This window comes from Pleurodeles waltl, chromosome 8 (genome assembly GCF_031143425.1).
Source record: "Pleurodeles waltl isolate 20211129_DDA chromosome 8, aPleWal1.hap1.20221129, whole genome shotgun sequence".
NCBI lineage: Eukaryota > Metazoa > Chordata > Amphibia > Caudata > Salamandridae > Pleurodeles > Pleurodeles waltl.
The window spans coordinates 1,519,984,401-1,520,003,143 of NC_090447.1; the positions used below are offsets into that span (position 1 = coordinate 1,519,984,401).

The 18,743-nt window shown below is 42.4% G+C and overlaps 1 pseudogene; it reads right to left on the bottom strand.

The window, feature by feature from the left end:
- Positions 1 to 17,194: 17,194 nt before the first annotated feature.
- On the bottom strand, positions 17,195 to 18,235 carry LOC138249619 (zinc finger protein 568-like; annotated as a pseudogene).
- Positions 18,236 to 18,743: the final 508 nt, after the last annotated feature.

The window sequence follows — 18,743 nt, forward strand, 5'->3', positions numbered from 1 at the left end:
AGGGTATTTATGGATAGGATTCAGCAAATGTACATGTGATTTCATAGAGAAATGATTTCATGGAATACCATTACTGAGAAACCTTTTCACCTAAACTGTTTAATGGACATTTTCAGAATGAATGGCATTTACCATTTCATAGAAACCAATTAACAGAATGTCTTTATGATCGAAATTGGCTTTTGCATGCTTATTTTTTAAGGTGTAAATACAATGATTGCAGGTCTTACTCTCAGAAACAGCCTTGTCTGGGGTATTTGTTTAAGTGCTTTACTTCAGGGAATATTATTTCCAATGTATATCTTTTACTAAACACCATCCATCCCTTACCCCTTACAATCTCTGACCTCTAAAAAACCATCATCACAACTAAACTACACCCATTCTTGAACCATAAAAGCCCATATTATCACTAACCTTCACCCAGCCCAAAAACCGAAACACTCTCACTAAACCTAAATTACACCCATCCGTTAACCCTAAAAGCACTTTCTACCCCATCACTCCACCCATCCCTGAACCTTACAACCCATCACTACCCCTAAAGTCCACTCATACTTGAACCGTACAACATTCTTTCTATGCCTAAACCTCACACATCCCTGACCCTGATATTCGACTTATGTGTATTTCTTTAAAATGGTGTTACCTTAAAATTGGTTTTCCATGATTTAGTTTCCTCCACTGTGGTTTCTCAGTTCGCGTTTTTTCATTAATCCTCATACATCACTTCAGCACACCCCGATTCCGTGCACTCTATGCCACCAACAGGTGTTGACCTCGACGTAACACCAAACTCTGATTTAAGGATAGGAATGTAATAAAGTACTCCACTATGCCTGACAATCAAGAGCAATGGCCTTCAGTGCTCACAGTGTATATGCTCAATCATCGAATCTGGACTTTATTAGAGGAATGGCCTGTATGTGGGACACACATCTCTGCTCTATTTTGAGGAGGTATGTGCAGAGACATGAAACAGACACTCTCCTTCTCCTCCTAAGAGCACATTTTTACCAAGTATTTGGAGGTATTTATAAGCAAAATGAATGCCCAAAACACTTTATTGGAGAATAATTTATTAGGAGAGAATAGAGAACACAATTATGCAGAGAAAGATAAAAATGAACAAACATGTCAATTCACAACAAATAAACGAATGCCGGTTCAGCATCTTGGGCCTTCCAGGTAAAGTGCTCGCCTCCCTTTTGTTCTGCTTCCTTACCCTGGTCTCCAGAGACCCAATCATAGCGGTGGAATGGAGGTTGGTGGTCTCACCCCTCTTCTTCCGCCTCTCTTGGGTCTCCCCATACCGAAGTGAGACGGGAGAACACAGGTGACGCTGTCCCTACCCAGACCCCTTCTCTGAGAGGAGAAAAGAAAACACTGCCAAAACTGTGCTTGCTCTCCGCTCTCAGTGTGAGAGCAGGGAGCAAGGCTATGGGCTGGAAGGCAGGGAGCAAGGCTATGGGCTGGAAGGCAGCAGAGGTGCTCACATGGTGGAGGGGGTGTTCTACAGGTGACCAGGGTTTTATTATTTTTTTAATTTTGGAGTTGAACGGGCGAGGGATTTTTCAGATGGTCGTGGGGTGGATGGTAGTAGTATTTATTTTTTAAATTGGTGAGGATGGCAGTATATGTCGAGGGTGGGCAGAAGGCCAAGATGTTTTATTGTACTTTTTTTTTTACAAATGGAATATATGGTCCCCTCTTTACTCCTCTGCCTCAGAATCTATGCTGAAAGCAAGCACAGTTGATTTATAGAGGGCCATATACAACATAACTTTTTAGATGGCTAAAATGTGGATAAGAGGGGTGTTATTAAAACCAGGGTCCTGAGTCACATCACAGGTAACTTGAGTTTCACCTTTGTTGGCTATCTTATGCTATTCAGAACCCGTTAATGAATAACATTCCTTTTATTCAGAGTTACCCATCTATAATTCTATTATATTGACTTTGAGAATATGTAGATATATGTTTTTTTAATTCCACTTGGTGTCCTATGCCAATAGGCTGAAAAAGTTGAAATTTTTTCTTTGGGGTAATTAAGCACAGGAATAATCTCAGATTTGCACATTTTCTGTTGTTAAAATTAAGATTTCCGTCAAACTTTTGTTTGTTAGGAGCAAGAGCTTACTTCTTGTATGAAAATGTTGGTGGTATATTAGCCGTCAAAACATAGCTCTGTAAAAAAAAAGGGCCAAGCCCTTGTGCATTCCCAGGTCCCAGGGTAGGTGTGAGTTAGGAAACCTTTTTTCTCATATTCGGTGCAGTGAAAGTGATCCTTTCCTATGTGTGCCACTTGTCACTGTGTACGTTGATGACAGAGAAGAGTTTTCTTTTGTGCAATGTTCTTCTCACGTATACTGCAGTGATCAGACCTCACAGCATATGAATACCTTGGGGTATCATTACACCTGACCTATGAACAAGGATTGTCTCCTACTCTACTGTTTGTTACTTGTCCCTGTAGAAGTGACTTTGAGTAAAGCTCATTCACTTGAAGGAAAGGGCCTTTGTGTGTTTTTGTTGATGCCTTAGGAGAGTTTGCTTTATTGTGAAGCTTTTCTCACACTCAGTGCAGGGAAAGGGCCTTTCTCCTGTGTGGATTCTTTGATGATTTACAAGATTTTCCTTTCGTATAAAACTCTTATCACACTCTGTGCAGTGAAAGGGCTTCACTCCTAAGTGGATTTTTTCATGGTCTTGAAGATGTGACATGTAAATAAAGCTTTTCTCACAGACTGAGCATTGATAGGGTTTCTCACCCGTGTGTGTTCTTTGGTGGTACACAAGATGTGCTTTTAGAGCAAAGCTCTTCTCACATTCATTGCAGTGAAAGGGCTTCACCCCTGTGTGGATTCTTTGATGTGTTAGAAGATTAGATTTTTGAGTAAATCTTTTATCACACTCAGTGCAGGAATAGGGTCTATCTCCTGTATGTATTCTTTGATGTACCACAAGATATGCCTTTCTAGTAAAGCCCTTCAAACACACAGTGCAGTGAAAGGGCTTCCCTCCTGCACGTAACCTTTGATACCTTAAAAGACTGGGCATTTCAATAGAACTATTTTCACTCGCAGTGCTCAGAAACGTTTCCCATTCTGGATGCATGATATGATGCTCTAGAAGAAGTGTTTCCTTGTTAAATCTCTTCTTAAACTCAGTACCACTGAAGCGTCGTTGACTTCTTTGGACTTTTTGGTGTTTCTTCAAAGACCATGTATTGGGCTCTTTCCCAAATAAATGTCCGGTATCTGATTTGTGCCCTAAAGAATGAAAAAAAAGTAAAGATTCATGTAAGAGAAATGCTTTCTAAGATAAAAAGCACAGAATTTCAAAAGTACCACAGGAATTGGGGCAAAAATCCTAGCATTGCTTATTGATGCCGCGTAATCGCCCAGTGTTCCATCTTTTCAGACCTGCTCCATGCTTTCCCCTGCAGTGGACTCAACAATCTTTGGGTTCAATGGAGGTGCTATAGGCTTTTGTAACATTGAACAGCACTAGGGCGTGAGGGTCGTGGGTTGCACCTATAGTGGCATGCCATTCGTAGTTAAGAGTGCATTCCGCCCACCTCGCCGTAGGCAGTGAGCAGACTCACACTTGGAGGCAGATTAATTCTAATTTTAGGAATTTATACTCTGCCTTAATCCCTTGTGAAAAAAGGTTCTTACAGACTCTCCCCTCTAAAATATGTACAGTCTCAAGTAGATGGGGGTCCTTATTTCCCCCATAGTGTGTGCTGCCTGTGTTGTATGTTCCATGTATGAATTGCTTGTATACATGAGATCAGGAGGCTGGCTGGTGTCTAAATGTTGTCCTATTTTTGGTACAGTATGCGCTTGCACATAACTGTGAATCCATTCAAAGTAGTTGTCATCCTACTGTGAATGTGACAACCAGCATATATTCAGTTCCTTTGTTTCTATCGGGACATACCTACGGTGCCTTGCGGGCTCATGGTGTGCCAGTCTGCTCCCTGCCAAAAGGGTTACTTCCTGCTGCTCTACGTGAACCCCCTTCTAACCTTCATACGACCTTTCAAGCACTGCCTAGTAATCTTGCAAACCTTGTCTGAGCTACTCTGGTATTGAACAGGTAGAACCAACAAAAGCCTTGACCAGTCAATGAAAGTTGCTTCTCCTGCCCTGTGAAAATCTAGGTATGCACTTTAGTCTGATGGCAGGATTTGATATTTGAATACAGTGAGCCCATGGGCTGGCCCTTGTTTTCCGCAGATGGGCACCCCTGAGCACTCATATGGACTTATGAAAAGGTTTATGCCAGCAGCGGCACAGAGAGACAGTAGTTCGTCTCCTGCTGCCCTCCTTTAAGTGTTGGGAACAAAACCTAAACTGCAAATTAACCTTCTTTCTGCTGACACCCGGAGAAGAGGGAGCGATGCTATCCTTTAAGAGGAAAGGAAAAGAACAGACCAATGAAGAAATGAAGGCCAAGCTAACTAAATATTTCATGGGTGGTGCTTTAAAGAGCCATTAAGGAGCCATGAGGACCTGGCCTGCAAAGGTACATTCCAGGTCTTTCTTTGGTGGGGGAGGGAGAAGTGGTGACACGCTCCATTGCACAAGACTTGCTGGAATCATTGCTTCACTGCTACAAACAAGTGAAACCTTCTTCTCATTTTCATTTTTGATTGCAGGCCATTTTAAGGTTTTCTCAAGAACGTACAATTCCAGAGCAATTTTCTGTTAAATCTACAATTGCCTTCTGACCCTACACCCAGTTGAGGCTCACATGTGCGACTTCAGTCCAGTAGACGAGCATTCTCACAACTGAAACCCTTGACTAATCCAATTCTGAGTCTCTGATCTCTGAAGTTCAGTATCCCCGGGGACTAAGGTGGGTGCTAGTGTCATTTCATCCCCTGTTCCCCCGCCACTGATCTGAGTCCAGTTGCGCTCCCCCTTAACTGTGTTCCATGGAAATGTTATCTACCTGTGCCACATATTCATTGTAACTGGAGGCCAAGGCATTGCATGAACAGACCTTTATCCTCACTGTGCTTTTTGTTACTAGTGTGGCATCCATTTTCCAGTTTCAGCAATAGGTTTTAAGGAGAGCTGTTTTTGAGGTGATTTGCTTGGAGCTTCCCAAGTGACTCATTATCAATGAGTAATTCAATAATCATTTATTTTGAGCAAAAGCAACTGATAAAGGTACTTTTCAAATGATGATTTATTTCAAACAATACACTGTATCAAACAGAATGTTCATGTGCTTTAACAGTATCTTTTAACAATATTATTATTTAATACCATTTATTACACCAAAAATGTCACTATAATCATACATTAGCACCTCACCTCTACATACCGCAATAAAATGAATTGTTTTATATACAACGCTAATGCCATAACAATCTTTGCAATATTTAAAGTAAATAGTCTATTGTTTTAAATCATGGTGACAAATAGATGAGTTGAAGTTGCAAATCCCTAGGGCAGATCAGAGCATGTTGCATTAAATACCCCTGATATTTCATAGCCCAATCACATATCTAAACTCCTCTAGCCTGCCCTGTAATGATTAAACATTAAGACAAGTATGTCTATTCACATCCTTAGTGCGATAGTGTGATCTGCCAATAACATCTGAGATAAATTTAGGCTATTGGGATGCCCGTAAACTATTTTTACTCTTTGACCATAACGCAAAAGATTTTTAGTAATGCATAATCCAAATCAGATTTACTACAATTAAATAGTCTCCCTTAATTCATATTTGTTTATACTAACTGCAAGTTGAGATGTTTTCAAATCAAAATCTAGGTAGGCATTTGAAATTATATCAAAGATTTTGTTTACAATGGGGTAAGACTACTGTGAATTATTACTGCAAAGTTTCCCAAAAGAAGGTTCACTGTCACAAGTTCATTTTAGCCGCACAGGTGAACAATAAGATAGACTGCATTTACCAAGATACCAACTGCCATGTGATCTTCAGTTTCCAAAAATACAATTTAGACATTACGCATATGTATCTTACATTTTGTTATCACCTTTGTCTAATAGCAAAGCCAAGTTAATGGTGTAAACACATTTTGTCCTATCAATACATTTAAAGTTTCAACAGTTGCTGAACCTTTAATACCTTTGGGGGACACCTTTCTCCTTTTATGATGATTCACTTTAATTCTTGGCCTCTTTAAGTTTATAACACCAAGATTTGGTTAACAGATGTGCTGCATAGAATTAGTTAACATAACCATTCTCAATAGGAAATTGTTTTGACAAATCACCAGAGCAACTTAACTGGTCTCATGTCCAAGTCTAGTTATGAGAATGAAAATTATTTAATTAAACATTATAGTCCTGAAGATATCCCATACCCCTTCATTTCTACCGCAGGATTTTCCTGTCTACAGTGTCAAGTGCTGCTGGGAAGCCGACAAAACATGATTAAAACATACTTGGGACAGTGGAATTCCATGCAAAATACCACAATGCTAAATTATAAGGTTGTTTCTTACACACAGTTCAAAGACCTGATTGTTTTGCTTTACCACATGTTCTCAACAAAGAAGAAAACGCTTTGCATAGCTATCTCCCCTTTTAAAGGTGGGTTAAAAAATAGAAACTTTTCAGGAAACTGGCAGTTGGTTCAGCAAAAAACAAAAGTAGAGGAATTTTAGTTTAGCTCACCAATTGAGATTAGATTTGATAATAACACTTGGAATACCATTCAGGCCTGGGGTCCTGATATTCTTTAAATACATGATGATGTGTGCAATGTATTTGTACTGAGATGTGCGTCCTTGTTTTCAGGTAGTTTATATGGGGAGAATCATTTTGTTTAAGAACAAAAGAAGGATAAAAATTTAGGAGGATTTTTTTAGTCATCAATTTACAAACATCTCTAAAAAAAGGTATTAAACATTTACACCAGTTATGTTATACAAATAAAAATGCATTTATATTAGAGCAGCATAAGCAATTAGCTAGCAAGTTTAATTTACTTCTTACCTCTTCCAGGAATACCATAAATATCTGGTTATTCTAATAAATACAATTTTGCAGTTATGGTTACAAGCTATCATAGCAAGAGTCACAGATCTGATCCCTATTTGTCATGAAATAAAAAGCAAGAAAGAACAACTTGAAGTGACATAAAATGAGAACAATACGACAAATCAATATTCAGTCTTCTTGGGAACTTATGTTTCTGGAGCACTACTATCTAACAGTAAAACACTCAAAAGGGTAAAATTCTTAAACACAATTTAGGAAACAAAATCTGGGGAAGTTGAGGCTCAATCAGGTCCAAATATTTTTTAAAGCATCAACCTATTCTGAGCTGACTTTAGTTCAGTGTCAGATGATTCAGTGTTTCCTTTATTAAACTGTGTTGCATAAAACCCAAAAATAAAATTATTTTAACCTCTGTAATCGTAGACATTGCAAGCATTAACAGATTGCCCCAAACCATTCCTGACTAAGACTGGCAGATGTTTACACACAAAGTAAACCAATGGAGATGCTGTATTCCATAAACTCTTAAAAAATCTAATAAACCTTGCTTACAAATCTCAACTACAGGGACGTTCAAAGAGTCAGGGGTATTTTTGTCAGCCAAAGCAGGCTTGGGTGACAAACCTTCACATTTTAATTAAGCTACTGGCACATATTGTGGCAGACACCGGGTTAAGAACGTATTTTCTGTCATTCTCAAACACAACAGGTTAGCATTTCCTCATATCTTTGACCCATGTATGCAACTGCAACTGTTTTGACTTGATGGATCTTAAAAACACATGAGACAACTGTTTCACCAGTGTGATAGTTACACTTAATGCATTTTCCTGTATCTGGTCCTCCCATTTATAATCATTACTAAAGAAGATCCTCAGACAGCTAAAGGCGGACACTCTCTCTAGCTGCTCTCCATATTGATGAATACAGTCATTAAACAGTTTATGGAAATGATACACTATATATTTTTTTTTATTTTTGTTAATGCCAAGACCCTAATCCCTGCAAAAATGGGTAACCCCCTTAAACAGGTTAGACAGGTCCCTAGGAGAATTAGAGATATGGGCAGTGCCATCTAAAAAAGCAGAAAAGGGGAGTTAGCCATGCTGGGAATATCACCAACTATATAAAAAAGGGTCATTAGTTAGTCCCATAAGGATTTGGTTCTCCACTACCACTGGACTTTTGCAAAGGTGCTGTGATGGATGTTTTTTTTAATAGCTAGCAATAAATAAGGTTGGATATCTAGTTCCTCCAGAATTTCCCAGTTTCAAATGCGCACTCTGTCAATGAATTCTATGTAAAGTGAGACTGCTCTCAGCAATTCTGCGAAGAACATATTTAAAAAGAAGTAGTTGCTGTCTAAATGACTAATCGATTGTGCTAATGTTTTTTTAGACACAGCACAGACAAATGTCGTTGGAGACTAAATTAATAGTAAATAAAACCTTTTGGTTGTGAATGATGGCAACATTATGTAAATTATACCAGAAGTGTTACATGTTTGTTATCTTTCCTTTTAGGCATTTGTAGGGAATATCTAATTCACTGGCAACGAAAAATTCCTGATAGAGAAAACACAACATTTCTATTTGTTCCTCTGTCAGGCCTATTTCTACAAACAAAGAGAAAACTTCTGTAATATGTTTGGCCACAATTATGAATTATTATTTTCCTATTTCCCATTCTTGAAAAAGTTAATTTTAGAGGTACTGATCTCCAATGCATTCAATTCTTCCTTAACAACAGATCTCAATGTCCCTGTCCCTTCCTGAGTCTACGCCACATCCGTATTGTGTTTCAAAGGGCTTTGCCCTTCCTGCATTCTTCTTTAATGTGTATGTGTCCTCTTGTGGCACTCTTGTGTTAGACTGTAGCCAATTTTATTTATAGGTAGATAACAGTCACCTGAGTTGTGATCTTCCTGCACTCAATACACAATTTGCTTCCAATCAATCTATTTCTTTGCTGAACTCAGTGTTATCTACACTGCAATAATGGATGTCAAATAACTTTTTACATGCATTGAAAACAAAGATTTTCCTTTTCCTCCCTACCCTCACTAACTGAGATGCATCTTGATTGCTGAAGAACCTGGCTGACGAACTTGAAAGTAGTTCACAATTTAGGAGCTTATGTAGATGATACTCTCTCCCTAGAAGTCCACACAACTAAAATAGCTAAAGTTTGTTTTTCACATTTGTGGATTTTACAAAAGATTTTACCATTCGTTCATTTTATCTCCATAACCTGGCTGTACATGCTTTGGTACAGCCAAATTGGACTATGTAAAAGCCATAATTCTGGATCCCGAGAAAGTATTAAACTGCCTATAGCTTGTCTATAACGTGGTAGTGTGCTTGATATCCAACACCCCTAGACACGCCCAAGAACTGTGAATACTGCGCTGTGGGTACCTGGATGCGAAGTTTTGGCCTTTTGCGTTTTCTTTTGTTGCGAATAGGTCTATTTGCGGTGTTCCCCAGTTTTGGAAGTAGGTCTATAGTATCTGGGGATGAATTTCCCATTTGTGGATTTGTTGGTGATCTCGACTGAGATTGTCTGCCAACTTTTTGTCGGGTGGTGGTGCATCTCCAGAGGTGTGTGAATTAGCCCTTTTACGTGCTGCGCCTACTACTACTGAGTCAGGTGTCAGTTGTTGCATGATGTACACAGGGTCTGTAGGGGGAGGCTTGTACTTTTCTCCACCCTAGGTGTGATGGCTATGCCTTTGACGGGCTCTTGAAATACTTGTTTCGCGTGTTTCAACATCCTTGGTAACATTGGAAGACTTTGGTACTGACTGTGTGTTGACGACAAAGTACTGAATAAAAAGTCATCCTCAATCAGTTCAGCGTGCAGTGCCACATTGTGAAAAGCAGCTGCTCTGGACACTACCTGCGTATAAGCAGTACTGTCTTCAGGTGGTGATGGCCTTGCTGGGTAGCAGTCTGGACTATTCTCAGATACTGGTGCATCATATAGATCCCATGCATCTGGGTCATCCTGGCTCATCCCTGTGTGCGTTGGAGATTGCATCATAGGGGGGGGGTCGTAATTGGTGATGGTTGCGGTGAGTGGTGTGGTGGTGGTTGTGGCGAAAAACGAGGGGGAGTCACTTCTTTTGCCACCTTTGCCTTTGGTTGTTTTCCTGTGTCTTGGAAAGCAAGTTTCCTTTTCATCTTAATAGGAGGGAGAGTTCTTATTTTCCCTGTTTCCTTTTGAATATGGAGCCTTTTTTGTGTATAATCTGGCTCCCCTGCTTCTAGCTCTTGTTCAAATTTATGGCCATGGAGTTGTGCTGAAAGGCCTTGTACTTCGGAGTAGGAGCTTGTTTTCGGCTCCGAAGCTGGGTGTTTCGGCACCAAAACTTTTTTAACAGTCTTTTTCGGCTCCGATGCTACTTTTTTTGGTTTCGGAGTGCCGATCTCTCGGTGCCAATTTTGGTCGGAGCAGGTATCTTGATGTCGAGTTTGGTCAGAGCCAGGTTCTCGGTGTCGAGTATACTCTGTGCCGGTATCTCGACCAGAGTCGGATGACTTCGACATGTGTGTGCCCTTTTTCGGTGCCGATGGTTGGTCACCGATTTTACGGGTTAAGCCATGGCCTGCTGGCGGTGGCGTCCCCTGGGCCTTCATGATTTTGGCGTGAGTTTTGGCCGGGGCTGGTTTACTCACGGTTTTAGCCGGCTGCTTCGTTTCGGGCTTGTCCGAGTCTGAGTCAGCAATGGAGAAAGTCTCCTCTTGTTCGACGTCGTGGTGTCCTGACGGCGCCTATGCCATTTGAAGCCTTCGTGCTCTCTGGTCCCGTAGCGTTTTCTTCGACCGAAATGCCCGGCAAGCCTCGCAAGTATCCTCTTTGTGTTCGGGGGACAAACACAAATTACAGACCAGATGCTGATCTGTGTAAGGATACTTATTGTGGCATTCCATGAGCCTTGATGAGGCACGTGGTCGGGCCGACCACGCCCCGCCGGGGGATAGAAGCCCCGAAGGGCTACCAGAGCTCTTCTTTAATTCGGTGTCGTTCTGCGTTAACTAACCTGATACCGAACGCAAACAATACCGTCAAATTTTCCGAGATTTAACTAACTTTACGAACCGAAACACGGAGCGAAGAGGAACACGTCCGAACCCGATGGCGGAAAGAAAACAATCTAAGATGGAGTCGACGCCCATCCGCAATGGAGCCGAAATGGGAGGAGTCCCTCGATCTCGTGACTCGAAAAGACTTCTTAGAAGAAAAACAACTTGTAACACTCCGAGCCCAACACTAGATGGCGGGATATGCACAGCATGTGTATCTGCAGCTACACATGCCATCAAACACACATGTATCGAGATTTCTGCACTGACTATCGGTTTGAACTAGGATTACTTTTAAAGCAAATACCATTATTCCTAAAGTAGTTTCCTCTGACTCGCCGCTCTTGCTATCCAAAAAATGTATGATACACCACCTGGTGCAGAATCTTAGATTAGCCAAACTTCTGCTGCGTAATGTTCCCAAAGCTTGCACTGTCTCTCCGTTGCAGCAGTGACCTTACACTTGTGACCTGATTTGTCTTAGTTTTGATGGCTTTTAAAGACGTGGCTCTTTAATCTTAGGTTCCATTGGTCCCCCAATGTCATTCTCCAGTTCTATGATCTTATACCTTATGTTTAGTGGCAAGAAGCCTCAGTGTTTGTCATGCTTTATAAATACTCATAACAAAACATAACAGGGATGGTATAATTTAGGTTTTATACATTTTATAGGTGACTGGGGAATTTGTCAATTTGGAGCACGTCAAGAACTTCTATGTAATTAAGATATAAGTAGTGGTAATGTCTCACTCACAGTGGGGTTTCTGAAAAGGACTACCTTGCATTTTAGTGAAAAACCATACTGGTGCAAAACGCCATGCATTTTAAAGGTGGTTTACACTGCTAGACAAGAGCTTTCTGGTAGACAGGGTCAAAGGTGATACTCACAATATTTATGGCATTATGTAACAGGAGCACTTAATATTCATACTGGTATAACATACCCCACAGATCATTCTCCTCACCAGTGGCACATCTTGGACATCAGATCTTCCTTTTTGAGGCAGCTAAAAGGAGGCAGCCATCTTGTGCACTCTGCATCACTCACAGGAGAGTGGAGCAAAACCATCCAGTGCCCCTTCCTGCAGCTGCCATTGAGCATATTTGACTGGCTTACAACACTATCACCTCTGCCACATTATGGGAAATGTAATGCAATAACTCGACCTGGCATAGGAGAAGGTTAAAGAGGAACCTAGTTTCATGGATCACCTTATGGTGAAGACCAGAACCAAGGTCCGAGCCAGGTTTTTGAAGGAGATTACAGGCAAAGGTACTGCATGTTGCCCCTCCCCTGCAAAATGGAGGATTTTAAAGACATTAACAGCATGAGGTGTACTGTTAGGGACCTGACCCGAACACCCGATCAGAGGTTGGCCACTAGAGGTGGTCCCACCCCAGAACTAAACCTGGATGAGGTCCATTATAAGCCTCACATCCGTTGAAGAGATTGCAATTGGTGTGGAAGGGCCAGAGAGTACTGAAAGGATGAACCACATCGTGTGGAAGGAGTGTCACAAAAGCTCTAATAAGAATGTGGTTAGATCAGGTAATGGACACGTATCAAGGGGGTGGGCTTGGCCAAGCATCATAACCTTAACATTTAATAACCCAAACACCATAGTGCAACATGTTAGGCCTATACACAAGGTGCCAATTAAGTGATAAGCTTGTCACCCATGTAAATGTATTCCCACCCACACATGTTGTTGGGAACCATGTGGTCACATGTTAATGTGTGAAGATGGCATCAAACAATTGTATCTAATACTTGTTTAATTTCTTACTGCAGCATAGTCCTTGCTTGATGTATCACTCGAGTAACATAATCAGGGCAAATTATGTACAAAACAGTATCACCTGCATCGTTTTGCTATATGATGGTTAGCAAGGTGAGGCTCGGGGCCCACAGGGGACTAGCTGTGAGTGGTCGTAGGCAATCGTCTTAGAAGGCAGGAAACCCAGCAATGTCCCTTGATCTATTCTAACATCTGAGGTGATATTGCATTGAATAATGGTGTGCATGTATTTTCCAACCATAGCTGGAAATGTCTAATGAGAGAACTAGATGCCACACTGTGATATATGTGACTGTGTGCAATATTACATACAACCTAGATGAAAGCAAAACGGTCCCGTGATATATCAGGCCATGTGTGATTTTCAAGAAATATGTACAATGCTATATGGACAGTGCGGTGTGTGGTATGTTTCAGACTTTTTTCAGAGACTGCAATTCTTGTGGGCAATTAGCTCACAACAGCATTTGAATCAACGACAACTTCCCTTGCAAGGGACACTATGCAGGAGGACGCTGGGGATGGCAACTAGCCTTCTACCAGCCATCCTCTGCCTCCCACCCTGCATTATAGCAGCCAGCCAACAAAGAAGAGCACAAGTGCATTTGCCACTGCTGAGGACCCCACACTCATTCCTCCTTAGTGGCCTCATGTGCTTCTGCAAATAATTGCTATAACATGTGCTAGGGAGCTCAACTGTGCATAGTTGAGCTATCCCACTGCTTTTGAAATTCAATTCAATAGTTAAATATTAATTATATTGATATAATAATTTTATATTTATATAGAAATATTAATGAAACACTCGAACACATGAAAAAACACGAGACCTGTATGTCAACACATTTACTTGATTTATGATACATCGTTCAATTGACAAAATAATAAAACCACAGGCTCTTTTTACATGAGCACAACATACTGTTAGTCCTCATAAATGTTTTATGAACTGGAAATCACAATCTTAATAAACTTGTTTCACTTGCCAAACAGAGTCTTGCTTTCACATGGGGGTGAGCCATTTGCTGACCCCTTTATGTGTTGCATAAAGTCCACTTCTTTTAAAAAAAAAATATATGCCTCCCTGAAATACTGTCTATGTATTTCAGCCTCCTCAAGGCAATGCTTGTAAAGTACATTCATTTGCTCTAACTCTGTACAATGCAGTGATACATGTATGTTCCAAACGTTTTGCAACATCCAGCCTCATGCTTGGTCCAATGTGCACAGTCCTTTCTGAATTTGTACAATAAATCCCAAGTCAAGTACCTTTTAAATCGCAGCACTGCATTTCAAGGAATTCTAAACTGGAAAACACAGCAAACGGGAATGGGGAACAAGAACGTGCTGCTGCTCTAGTGCAACATTAAACGAGTTGGATATCTACATCATCCGCAAGCCTGCAGTCACGACCCCCATTGCTGCAGCTTCTACTGCCTCCATCACACTTAGTGCACACCCAATCACAAAGAGCGTCTACCACCATCTCCATCAACCATCGTCGCTGCTGGCTCTATCACCCATCTTTGCTCCTATCAATTGCTGCTGACTCCTCCATCACTCCTGTTGCTGCTGTCACCACCATCCCCAATATTGCCACCTACTACTTCTGTTAACTTCATTGCCGCTGCTCCTGTTGACACCTACATCACCCTTGGTGCTGCTGCTGCCACTGTTCCTGATGTTGCCACCTCCTACCACTGCCACCTCCATAGCTCCTGTTGCAGGCACCTCCACTGCCCCAGCAGCCACCTCCTTCATCTTGGTGCTGTTGATGTCACGGTCCCTGCTGTTGCCACCTCCATAGCTCCTGCCTCTGCTGCTGGCATCTTCATTGCCCTCGCTGCCACCACCTCCACTGTCCCTGCCTCTGAGCCACCGCTCATCTACAATAGTGCCACCTCCATCGGCCCTGCCGCTGACCCTTCCTCTGCTGCCACCACTTCCATCACCCCTGCTGCCACGTCCATCACCACTGCTTCCCCTGCTACCTAATCATACAACTCTACTGATGTAAACTTCAATTACCTGTTTGCTGTGGCCAACGTCACCCCCCCTCCAGCCACTGCCACACCTCTGCTACTGCCACCTCTTTCACAGCTGCTCCTGCCACGACCAATGCCCTGCCTCTCCTTTTGCCACTCCAATGCCCCTGCTATCATCTTCGTGGCCTTTGATCCTTCACTCATCCCACTGCCCTGTAGCTTTGACAGAGTTCGCCAGCTATCTTCGTCACCCATGCCTATCCTGCCACCATCTCCTGCAGAGTCTAACCCCACTGCCCGTGTCAGCTGGCGCTGCCACCAACTCCATCTCTTCTGTTGCCACTGCCTCTGTCACCCCTACCACCACCACGTCACCCTGGTGTGGTTGTCATCACATCTATCGCCCCTGCTGATACCTGACTCCACCGCCCTGCCTCTCCTACCACATCTGTGGCCTTTGCACCCCAAACTACATCCACTGATCCTCTTGCTGTGGCAGCTGGCATGGCTAGCATGACGTTGGCAGGGAGGGTGTGGTCAGACACCATCATGTTGTTTAGCAGAGTGGAGCCATGGGGTCAGGTTTCGGGGACGAGGGGGAGGATACAGTTGATGGTGCTCATGAAGAGGGGCAAGCCGACAACTGCACTTGTCAACATGGGCAAAAGACGGCAGTCATGGAGAAAGAGCACAGTTCCCTGCTTACCACCTTGTAGGAGTCGTTTAAGGTCTTGCAGCACTCCCAGAGGCTGATGAGCCTGCAGTGCAAGAAGTCTAGGTTTTACTGTGCCACTGGATATTGGCCTCCTGCAGGAAACAGGACAGCAATAGCTGCGGGGCCTGCCTAACCTTAGTCCTCAGAAACTCTGTTTCCGCCCGCTGACCCAGCAGGAAACTCGTAATGGGACCTGCGGAGAGGCGGCCGCACTGGGGGCTGTCGGGGCTTTGGTGGATGGTGTAAACCGTCTACTGAAGATGTAATGACCCCCTGATTGGCTCTTGATTCCAGTCCTGATGATGACGCCGTGTAAATAACTCTTCTGGGGGATCAAAACCTCGACACATTTTGCTCTTTGGACTTTTACCTTAAATCTTTCTGGATAAAAGATTAACTGATCCGCAAGCAACAATTTCTATAATTTGTTTTTACCTTAAAAAGAGTGTGCAGACATTGAGGCTCTCCTTTTTTAAGTGTGTTTTCATTGTGTAATAGTATTTTCACTTTTAGCCACCCGAGCACTGCACCACTGTTACTTGTAGCACCTTACAATAATTTATGTTGCAAATTATGAAAACTAGTTTGTGCTTTATATTTACAGAGTCCTGCTACCACTTCACCCTATAGTAAATAAAACCACTGCTTGCAACCTTGTTGAGCTACAAATTCCAGTCCTGGCATTTTTTAGAACTGCCTCTTCAATATATTTTCTTGTTTTGAGTAAATAAGCCCAAATGAACCAGCGTCTGCGTAATACTGAATACAACAAAGATGGGACACCTTGGCAGCCCAACAGTGGCTGGTATGTGTGCCAGAGGGAGACCATGCCACAAAGGAGGAACTCTTACACCAGCAAGGGGCCATACACAACTTAACCTTGCACGTAGAACAGGGACGACTGGTCTTGAATGCACATCTGCTTCCTGGAGGTAGTGAAGCTGCAGATTACTGCAGGCAGCCACTTGATAGCAGCAGCACCACTCCCACCCTCACCCATCCACCTCCACTACCCCGCACTCACCGAAGCCGGCCATGCAGAAGACACTCCTGTGCTGGACAACTGCTTGTGGTATGGCAGACCCATGCTAAACAACGTGCAGAGGGTCACACTGCATATGGATTTTAGTTAGGGTAGGCATTAGAGCAGTATATACAGAAATGGGTTAGTTGGGATTGGGTAGAGGCAGCAACCAGAGGATGGATTACTTGGTGTCATTTGGGTGGTGACGTGACCTGCTAGAACAGCAGGAGTGTTCAAATAAAGGTGGGAATTAGGAAAAGTAGTTTGAGGATACATTTATTTAGGGTCCAGGTGGAGGTTAAGAGAGAGCTGCCATGATTGTTGGGTTAGGGTAAGAAAGGATGTTCTATTCAGTGTCAGCTGGGGGAGCAAACTGTGGAGACCAGGGGTGGATTGGTTGGGGTGAGGTAGAAGTAGGATACTCCTGCCACAAGACAGGAGATACTGAGGTGAGGGTTGGAGGTAAGATAGAGCAGCTAGGGTTTTGGGGAGCAGATGGGAATAGAGTACAACTGCCTAAAGCACAGGGTTGAGGAGTTTGATTACTAGAAAAACAGACATTCAAGTAAAGCTTTTCACACAGTCGGTGAACTGATAGGGCCTTTCTCCTGTGTGTTTTTGATGGTTTAAAACAACTTTCCTGTAAGTGAAGTTTTTCTCACACACAAAGTAATGGTAGGTCCTCCATTAAGGTGTCTTCGTTGATGTTTTAAAAGGGGTACATTTGGGTAAAGCTTTCTCCACATACCAATGATAAAGCCTTTCTCACGTGTGTCCTCTGGTGCTCTAGGAGAGGTTGCTTTTGAGTAAAGCATTTGTCACACTTTGTGCACTGATAGGGCTTCTCTCTGTGTGTATTCGTTGATGGTTTACAAGACTTTTCCTAAGAGTAAAGCTTTTCTCACATTCAGTGCAGTGATACGGCTTCTCTCCAGTGTGTGTTCTTCGGTGCCTTTGAAGATTTCGCTTATAAGCAAAGGTTTTCTCACACTCTGTGCACTGATAAGGCCTCATTCCAGTGTGTGTTTTTTGATGTACTAAAAAGTTTGACAGTTGACTAAAGCTTTTCACACAGTCCGTGCACTGATAGGGCCTTTCTCCTGTGTGTGTTTTTTGATGGTTTAAAAGAGCGTCCCTGTAAGCAAAGCTTTTCTCACACTCTGAACACTGATAGGGCTTCTCTCCAGTATGTGTTCTTTGGTGCGATAGAAGGTTTTGCTTTAAATTAAAGCTCTTCTGGCACTCATGGCAATGATATGGCTTCTCCCCTGTGTGGATAATCTCGTGCCTTAGAAGACTTTGCCTTCGAGTAAAGCTCTTCAAACACACAGAACAGTGAAAAGGCTTCCCTCCTGTATGAAACCTTTGGTGCCAAAGAAGACTTGACATTTCAGTAAAGCTTTTTCCACACTCGGTGCAGAGGTAAGGCTTCAGTTTTAGTTCAGTGTGGATTCTTTGATGTGCCAGAAGAAGTTCCTTCCTGTTAAATCTCTTCTCACACTCAGTACAGGTGTAGTTTCTCTCACTCTTGTAGACTCTTTTTAATGAGCATGTATTGGACTCTTTCTCAATCAAACATCCTGTCTCTGATTTGTGCTCTGAAGGATGAAAAGAAAAGTAAATATCATGCATGGATTTTTGTTTTATAAAATAAAAATCACACAACTGCATTATTACAACAGTTATTGGAGTTCATGCTAAAGGGAGAGGATGACAGTACAGACCTGCATTTTGATGGTGCAGAACTAAACTCTGGAAAGAGGTGTAGTGATTGCTGGGTTGGGAGAGCAGGCAGACGTTATGAGGTTCGTGGGGTGGCCAGAAAAGGAAGGAGTGGGTGAGGAGTATGGGCTCTTAGGGGTGTCTGGAGGGAGAGGGAGTGTTATAGCCATTATGTGTTGTAAACAATGTTCCCATAAATCCTACCAGTGGAATATGTGGAACATGTCCATATTCCACGTTTTCAGATCTGCTCTGCAATTTATTTTTACTGCAGTGAATACAACAATATTTGAGTCCACAGGAGGTGCTATATGTTTTTTATGTTGATCTCAAGGTTGTGCAGGTCAGGTGGTGCATCCAGAGTGCTGCTTTCAATAGCTGAGTGTGGGTACAGCGTCTACGTGCCAGGTTGTGAGCA